The 9,174-nt window shown below is 37.7% G+C and overlaps 4 non-coding genes across 4 annotated transcripts; all 4 read left to right on the forward strand.

The window, feature by feature from the left end:
* Positions 1–623: 623 nt before the first annotated feature.
* Positions 624–696, forward strand: trnak-cuu (transfer RNA lysine (anticodon CUU)). The gene has a single exon. It is a non-coding gene; the product is annotated as a tRNA-Lys (tRNA).
* A 563-nt stretch (positions 697–1,259) lies between these two features.
* On the forward strand, positions 1,260–1,332 carry trnak-cuu (transfer RNA lysine (anticodon CUU)). The gene has a single exon. It is a non-coding gene; the product is annotated as a tRNA-Lys (tRNA).
* A 555-nt stretch (positions 1,333–1,887) lies between these two features.
* Positions 1,888–1,960, forward strand: trnak-cuu (transfer RNA lysine (anticodon CUU)). The gene has a single exon. It is a non-coding gene; the product is annotated as a tRNA-Lys (tRNA).
* A 563-nt stretch (positions 1,961–2,523) lies between these two features.
* trnak-cuu (transfer RNA lysine (anticodon CUU)) lies at positions 2,524–2,596 on the forward strand. Its single transcript has one exon. It is a non-coding gene; the product is annotated as a tRNA-Lys (tRNA).
* The last annotated feature ends 6,578 nt before the right edge of the window (positions 2,597–9,174 follow it).

The following is a 9,174-nucleotide window of genomic DNA, read 5'->3' on the forward strand; positions in this document are numbered from 1 at the left end:
TTGTGTCCTTCAGCCCTCACAACCAACTTATTGTGATTCTTGCATCTACAGCCTTGAGACCTGTAATTTATCCTGTTGTATAAACTATAGAGAGAGATGTTGATGTGAGTTGTTTTCTACAGTGAACTCACAGAGATGTTTTTTTAAATGTTTTGAAACATCACAAGTAAAATTGCATTCACACCTACAAAACCTGGAAAAAAACACCCCAAACTATCAGGATGCAAAGATGTTGCAAGATATATTTGTGAATATAGTTTAGTAGTAGCTTAGTTTGTGTGAACTGACTCTTTAGATTGCCCTGGAGTAGAGCCTGTTTTTAAGCGAGGTAAATTTAATCACTGTGAAGCATTAAGTCCCACAACACAAGAATGACCCAAATAATTCATTCAAAAAAGATAAAAATTAACAACAAAACAACAACAACAAAAATGTATAATACAAAATTACATACGTATATATATAAAATAAATGAAAAGATTTATATGAAAAATATACAAAAATATTACAAATAATTAATTTGGCTTCTATTGACAGTAGCTTGGCTGTAAAAAATGTACCAGCTTTTGCCAATGGAAAAGAAAGAGCGAGCAAAAATATGAACCCTTGTTTTCAAAAAAATAGCCCGGCTAGCTCAGTCGGTAGAGCATGAGACTCTTAATCTCAGGGTCGTGGGTTCGAGCCCCACGTTGGGCGGGAAGGTTTTAAGGTCAAAGTAAGATTGATAGGAAGCAATTTCCATGTAAATACTACAGCAACAGACAATGTCCACTGTCATACAAACTCAGAACATTTGGGATTGTTGTAAGGTGCTGTTGTGTTACCAAGTGTCAACATTACAGTATGGTAAGTTGATTCCTACATAACCTACTGTAAACTCTGTGTGTGTTATGATCAGAGCTTCTCTGTTCTTTGATGTGGTAGCTGGTCTAGCTGCTAATGCATTAGTGCGTGTGATCCCTTGTAAATACCACCGCCAATGAGTTCTGTCCTGACATGATAGCTGAATGGTGAAGCTTAATGCCCACCCTCTTGTTCCCTTCCACATTAACACTGTTGGCTCTGTCAGCACTGTTGCGGTGGTAACAGCACTGTCTGAGGTGTTAGCACTGTTAGCTGCTTGCCACTGACTCAGCCTCTGCCATTCTGAGAGATGTGTATGCTATCCAGGCACAGACTGAATGACAGATACGCTCTAAATGTGGCATAGACCTCCCGTAGCGCAGCTTCAAAATCTGACCCAATTCATACTGTGCATAGCCCGGCTAGCTCAGTCGGTAGAGCATGAGACTCTTAATCTCAGGGTCGTGGGTTCGAGCCCCACGTTGGGCGGTAAGGTTTTAAGGTCAAAGTAAGATTGATTGGAGGCAATGTAAATACTACAGCAACAGACAATGTCCGCTGTCATACAAACTCAGAACATTTGGGATTGTTGTAAGGTGCTGTTGTGTTACCAAGTGTCAACATTACAGTATGGTAAGTTGATTCCTACATAACCTACTGTAAACTCTGTGTGTTATGATCAGAGCTTCTCTGTTCTTTGATGTGGTAGCTGGTCTAGCTGCTAATGCATTAGTGCATGTGATCCCTTGTAAATACCACCGCCAATGAGTTCTGTCCTGACATGATAGCTGAATGGTGAAGCTTAATGCCCACCCTCTTGTTCCCTTCCACATTAACACTGTTGGCTCTGTCAGCACTGTTGCAGTGGTAACAGCACTGTCTGAGGTGTTAGCACCGTTAGCTGCTTGCCACTGACTCAGCCTCTGCCATTCTGAGAGATGTGTATGCTATCCAGGCACAGACTGAATCACAGATATGCTCTAAATGTGGCATAGACCTCCCGTAGCGCAGCTTCAAAATCTGACCCAATTCATACTGTGCATAGCCCGGCTAGCTCAGTCGGTAGAGCATGAGACTCTTAATCTCAGGGTCGTGGGTTCGAGCCCCACGTTGGGCGGTAAGGTTTTAAGGTCAAAGTAAGATTGATAGGAGGCAATTTCCATGTACATACTACAGCAACAGACAATGTCCACTGTCATACAAACTCAGAACATTTGGGATTGTTGTAAGGTGCTGTTGTGTTACCAAGTGTCAACATTACAGTATGGTAAGTTGATTCCTACATAACCTACTGTAAACTCTGTGTGTGTTATGATCAGAGCTTCTCTGTTCTTTGATGTGGTAGCTGGTCTAGCTGCTAATGCATTAGTGCATGTGATCCCTTGTAAATACCACCGCCAATGAGTTCTGTCCTGACATGATAGCTGAATGGTGAAGCTTAATGCCCACCCTCTTGTTCCCTTCTACATTAACACTGTTGGCTCTGTCAGCACTGTTGCAGTGGTAACAGCACTGTCTGAGGTGTTAGCACCGTTAGCTGCTTGCCACTGACTCAGCCTCTGCCATTCTGAGAGATGTGTATGCTATCCAGGCACAGACTGAATCACAGATACGCTCTAAATGTGGCATAGACCTCCCGTAATGCAGCTTCGAAATCTGACCCAATTTGTACTGTGCATAGCCCGGCTAGCTCAGTCGGTAGAGCATGAGACTCTTAATCTCAGGGTCGTGGGTTCGAGCCCCACGTTGGGCGGTGGTAGTTTTGAGAGAAACAATCTCTGATCTGAGCATAGTAATAGTAAATGTACAATCCTATCCAGCCATGCCAGCAGAGTAATTTCATTACCATACATAACCCTCAAGAAGGCCACTAAGAGACACAAACAACTGAAAAGGTCAGAGAGACACGCACAAAAAAACTACTGAGACATAGGATTATCCAAAAAAAGACACAAAATGACCTTCAAACAGATACAAAAACACACAAAATAACCTTAAAATAGACACAAAATTACTACAAACACACAAAAGGACCTCGGAGAGACACAAAATGGCTACAAAGAGACACAAAATCACTACAAAGGGACATAAATTGATTACACAGAAACAAAATGACCTGAATGAGACACAAAATGTCCACCAGGAATCACAAAATGACCCCAAGACACAAAAATGACTACAAAGAGACACAGAACCTCAAAGATGGATGACTACAAAGAGACACAAAACAACAGCAGAAGAGGCAACCTCACGAGCGGTGGTGTGGTCTTTTGTGTACGTGTACCCAGGGGCCCATTGTCTCATAATCCGCCCAAGGTCATACTGGTGTTTGGAACTGGGCTTCCAATTAGTCAGCTGCTGTTTTTCCGATTTGTTGGCTTATAATGAAAGAGTTAAGTTGAAGCTATTATCTTTTCTCAAAAGTTGAAGTTCTTCACTTACAGTGGGCTCAGGACAAAGCAGAAATGTTGTCTGAGATCCATGAGCCATGGCGTCACAGGCTCTATATCTAACAGTGACAGTGGCTCACATCCATCTTAGCAGCCTTGGCCGGCTGTCAGGAGCTCACTTCATCATTGGATGAGCTCCATCCCATGAGACATTCACCTCACCCCAAGCACCTGCAAACAATTGCCCCATCTTTGTTTGTCATAGTAAATCCACAAAGTAAAGCTGACTTTACTAAAGCTTAATTTGGTGTCTAATAGTGGAGACAATATAGGAAAACAGATGGGCCAGTCTAAAATTAGCCTGATAGCTACTGCATGATCATCCATGCACTAAATTTAGGAGGGAATAAATGATGCCTCATTGTCGTTATCTTGATCGGAACATTTCTATCTTTTGTCTTGGATAGCGTTTCGGCGTTTTTGTGGCTTTAATTTTCCCTGCCTGGCAAGAAGCCGTTCCCTCACATGCCTCATGTCTGAAAGCTCGGAGCTGAGGTCAAAGAGGAGACTTATGGGTGAGCTAATCAGCTCAGGATTTGTAATCAGAGTTGGCTGCAAACACTGAGTGGATCACAAGCCAATGAGGAGGCAGATTAGACTCCATGTGTGGAAGTTTCTGTGTGTATCTGTATGGATGTAACTATAAGTCCACACTTGATCTCTGTGTACATGCTGTGCTGGATATGTGGGGCATATGTATAGTTTGGGTGCAGTTTGAGACCGTCGTGTTGTCAGAAAACAGATGTCGTCTGACGCTCTTGATAAAGTGAGGACAGCGATAGGCAGCCGCTCCGTTCTGGCTCCTTCGTCCCTCCATCTGTCCCAATGCGAGCCAGGAGGAACTGGATCCTTCTCTCCCCCCTCACATCTCGGCTAAAAGAGGAACTCTTTAATTGCCTTCCTTTGCTATGCAGGGAGATGATGATAAACCATGTCAAGTAGCACGATGACAGAGTGATTTATTTTCCTGTGAGGTGACTGATGCCATCGAGATAACATGACTTAGCATCTGTTGGTATATTTGGGAGCGAGATTCTAAATTTGGTCCATTATAAATTACTGACTAATATATATTACATGAAAAGGATACTACAGCTCTATAAATACATACATTTTCTAATACGCCTCCCTAACCCAGATTGCGTTGATACAAACAGTCCTCTAAATTTGTCCGGTAATAATCTTCTAAAATGTTCTGAGTAATTTAGGGACTGTACTTGGCTAATGTGTGACTTTTTAAATTTTATTTTATTTTTATTATGACCCAGATATTTTTCTTTGAGACTTCCCGAGTGACTTGGGAAAATCCATGAACCTTCCTTCACCATAAATAACCATATTTAAGAGTTTCTGTCTGTGTTAAATGGTTGATTTTGGAGAATTTTCTTGAAAGAAATCACATGAAAACATGTTATGCTGGTATTTAAAATAAATCTAAAACATGACAATTTAATATTGCAGGTCCCTCATCTAAGCCAAATCAAAAAACAGAACTCCCTCCTTAGTGCTTAAATAATTATCTGAACTGGCTCCTTGTTTTGCACCACTCCTCCCCCTCCATAAACAACAAATTGTCACTTATATAATTTGATTTTTTTCAATCATTTTTGTACCTCTTAATCCATCATATATACAGCTACTGGAGCTTTATATATTAATCCACATGTTCATTTAAACATTTTCTGTTATGTGCTGTTACGTTTTGTTTTTGTGTTTTTCTTTATAAGAAGTCATTTATTTGATTTGTACTTGATTACTATATTTAAACTCTATTTGTTATGAGCTGCAAATATCATGAAAGTAATCACACTGTAATCGGATCAGTTTAATTCCAGTATAAAACAAGTTGCTAAAACAAGATGATGATGCTGTGTGACTTCCAGTAACACAGTGACCTTCAGGCTTATTGTATTTCCATCACATTCAGGTGATGACCACTGTTGTTTAAAATGATAACATGACTTGTGCATGTAGTGATTTTTTCTCATCAATGCTTTGGAATTTCTAGGTTATCTGGAGAGCAATTATCTTTAACATTTACTCAAGATATGTGAGCAACTATGTGGAGATATGGGGGAAAAATGGTCATTGGGGTCAAAAGGATGGACGGTTTTTTTCCACTGTTTTGACGTGGTAATGAAACTGGATGGAAAGTTAAGGGACAGCCCAGTCGCTAGAGTAAAAAATTGTCAGTGTACGTTTCTGATGGATGTTAGTCACTGTTTGTCGAGACACCATAGGCTAGCTGGAACATTAAGTGTAACACTTTTTTGTTCACTTTGTTTATTTTTATTTTAAAATGAGCCAGAAAAAAATTGAAAGTCATTTTACTTTCACATCCTATTATATTTAACTGTAGTGGAGTTTATATATATATATATATATATATATATACATACATATATAAATACGGGGAATTAGATCAATAATGGGAAAAACAGGTCAAATGGAAATAAAAGCAGGAGAATAAAAAATGGGTGTTAAGTTGCATCTTTAAAGCATCAACAGGCTCAGCTCATCTAATGGCTGTGAGAGTAGGCTATTCAGTCTTTACCCAATAAAATCTACCTCTTTTCACAGTCTGATGTTGGCAGGTATGAAACGGATGTTTTGATCTCGTTATGTTGTTGTGGAATGAGGTCCCCGATCAATCAGTAAATAAATATCTTTGCTGTTTTCCATGCAGGTATGTGAGGAAAAAGAAAGTTTTATTCACCAATTCAAGGTAACACCTAACACATGACTTTTTGATTTACACATGGTGATTTTGTGGATGACGTATCCTCTTAACCCTTTAATACCTGGATCGACATCACTTATGTTGTGCTGTAATCTTCTGAAACCTGAAAAAATCTGTTTGATGTTGGTTTGCCAGTTTTTTTTTTACCTCTTTCTTGAGGTCAATTTCCCCTGTTTGTTTTTGTTTTTAATTATTCCTTTTTTTTCCTTCTTTAAGGTAATTTTTGTGTAACTTTTTTTTTTCAAATTTCTTGCAGATTATTGGCCATTTCTTGTTAAGTTGCTCATTGCCTTCTTACCAAGTTTTTAAAACTAAATCCAGCCGAATTTACTCAGGTTTTATAAGGGTTAACAATGTGAGTATCTCCCGTCTCCTCAGCTGTGTTGATTGCTATATGATGATCCGTCCACCATGTGGGTGACTTAATGTTTGTGAAACCTTAGAAATTTGGTGCAAAAGAGATAACTGTGTGGATGTTTGGATCTCTTTTTGTGGCAATCCACTGAAGAGCCGATAGTCTGTCAGATAAGACAAAGAATCACCGGCAACATGGCTTGATAATCTGTACAAACAAGTAGATTGTCTCTCACTCTTTGACCCACTTTGATCAGTCTCATTCTTTGGCCGATCTTTGTCTCCAAGAGGTCAAACTGCGGCTCTTGATGTTATCTGCAGAGTTACAACATGTGGCTCATCCTCAGCATGCAGGTTAAAGGTTAAGGTAAGGCAATCATCCACACCTGCACTCTATTGTGTCATTTGATCAGATGTTGTATCCTGTGCCATTTAAAAATGACATAATTGAAAGAGCGATTACCTGTATTCAGTTAATAAGTTACAGCTGCTCATAATGAAATCACAGCTTCTAAAACCCCACCTGTGGGTAGATGGAAGGGATGGTGATGTTTATTCACTTTACATTATGCAAGTTTAACATGAGCCCTGTTACAACACAGGAGCGCCATCAGATATGAGCTGAGAAAAAATTTATTTTATTGTGTTTAGTCAATGGGAGCAGTTAGGAGTGGTGCTTATTCACAGCAACAACTCCCCCTAAAACAGACTGTATTGCAACACTGTGACCTCTGACTTTTTTCTGGGCTAACTGGCTTAATTTTCTTCAAAAACATGGGCAGAAGGCAATGAGAAATTAACCAGAAATTAACAAAAACAACAACATACAAACAAAAATCATGGAAAAGTTTCAAAACAACGACGAAAAAAGCAAGGATATTACCTTAAACAAGTGCATAAAAATTACGATAATTCTGTAAAATAAGTTTACATACTTAATTGTTATGATTCTAAATATAACTCTCGAAATTTAGCTTAGAAGAAAAAAAAAAGTTTTATAAATCTAAAAAATACTTGCAAGAAAAGTGATGACAGTCCAAGTTTTAAGGGGTTACGTTAAAACATGATGATTGTGGCCGACGCACTCAGTAAATGACCTCAGTTGGGATGTAAATTTCATGATAAATGGGAGTCACTGACTGATTTCCCAATGATTAGATGTAACTCCCCAGTGAATGTACTACGTGATGTTTTGTGCATCTGACCAAAAGACACTCACAGAAGACTCAAGACACACAAAAAAGAAACCAGGAGGTTTTATGAATAACATCCTAAATTTTAACTATTAATATTTTAATTAATATTCCATCTTCACTTTTGCACATTTATTTGCACTTTGTGTCCTTTTTTTATTGCTCTTTTTAATCTTTTTGGATTTTTGTTTGTTTGTTCTCTATACATAGTGTACATTGTTATTATTGTTATTTTATTTTATTTTTTTAATTCTATGTTAACTGCCTTCCTATATATATATATATATATATGCATTATTCTACCCTTTTTAATGAATATTTCATTCAGTTGCTGCTCTCGTAACAAAACAATTTCCCTTACAGGATTAATAAAGTATTTCTATTCTATTCTATTCAATTTGAAACCTGGAGCAACATGACTTTTCCTGTGCTGCTTTCAGGGGCTGTTCAAAAATATGTAAATATTTGAACCAGAAAGTGAGCAAACTTAATTCAGCATTTTCTCTAAAAAATGTGGGACAAAATTAAAGAACTAAAGAAATTAGAAGATTTAAAAAATATATTTTTAAAACAGCTATACGGCAAAATGTCTAGGGGAAAAAAATATTTATAATTACCACAGTTGCAATTACATTACAGAATTATTATACATTTTAAAGCATTTCCTTGGGGTCATTTCTTATCTCATTGCTCAGTGCCTCCGTCCCATGATTTTGAAGGAAATCAAGCCAATTAGGTTTCAAAGGGAAAAGGAACCATGAGACTTAAATTATTAAATGAATAAAAACTTGATGTAACATCATAGCCTTCCTTCAGTAAATAAAAGGAAAGATAATGAATCATTACATGTGTCTGGAACAAGTAGAACTTGTAACAAGAACCTCCTAAAAGAAAACTCCCATAAAAGTGCAATAAAAGTGACACAGCTGACTGAATCTTGACAAATACATGAGGCTGGTTTTATTTGTTAGCCTTGAATGGCATTAATATTGAGCCGAGCCTGAGGCTTAAAAACGTGAGGTGAGATGAGGCCTGGTGATGACTAATATGACTTTCTGAGCATGTTTTGGAATTCATACATTATTACCTTTAATATTTGCACCTGTGCTTTTCTGCCTCTTCTTTGATGCAGTGGCATCCACATAACGTTTTTATAGGGGTGGCTGGATGGAGCCACTAAAAATCTTGGGATGGCACTCCAACATCAAAAGTCATAACTGAATTTCAGAAAATTAATGTTTTATTTATCTGTACAAGTGATTTATTGTTCTTCAAACAGTCTGGTTGTCCTTTTCATTAACCCTTTAACACCTGAGCTATTTGGTTTAATTCCCTTCAATTTAAGAAGAAATGACCTAGAAATAAGAAAAGAAAAAAAAAAAGCCAAAAATCATGGGAAAGTTATAAAACAAAAGGAACAACAACAACAAAAAGCAGGAAATTACCTGAAAAAAGTGCTTAAAAATTATAACAATTTTGTAAAATAATTTTGAATACTGAATTGTGATGATTCTAAATATAGTTCTCGACATTTTACCGTAGCTTATAATAATAATATAAGAATTTTCAACATGTAAAAAATTTCTTGCAATTT

Source organism: Plectropomus leopardus, chromosome 22, assembly GCF_026936395.1.
Source record: "Plectropomus leopardus strain MGB_pleo_1.0 chromosome 22, ASM2693639v1, whole genome shotgun sequence".
Taxonomy (NCBI): Eukaryota; Metazoa; Chordata; class Actinopteri; order Perciformes; family Serranidae; genus Plectropomus; species Plectropomus leopardus.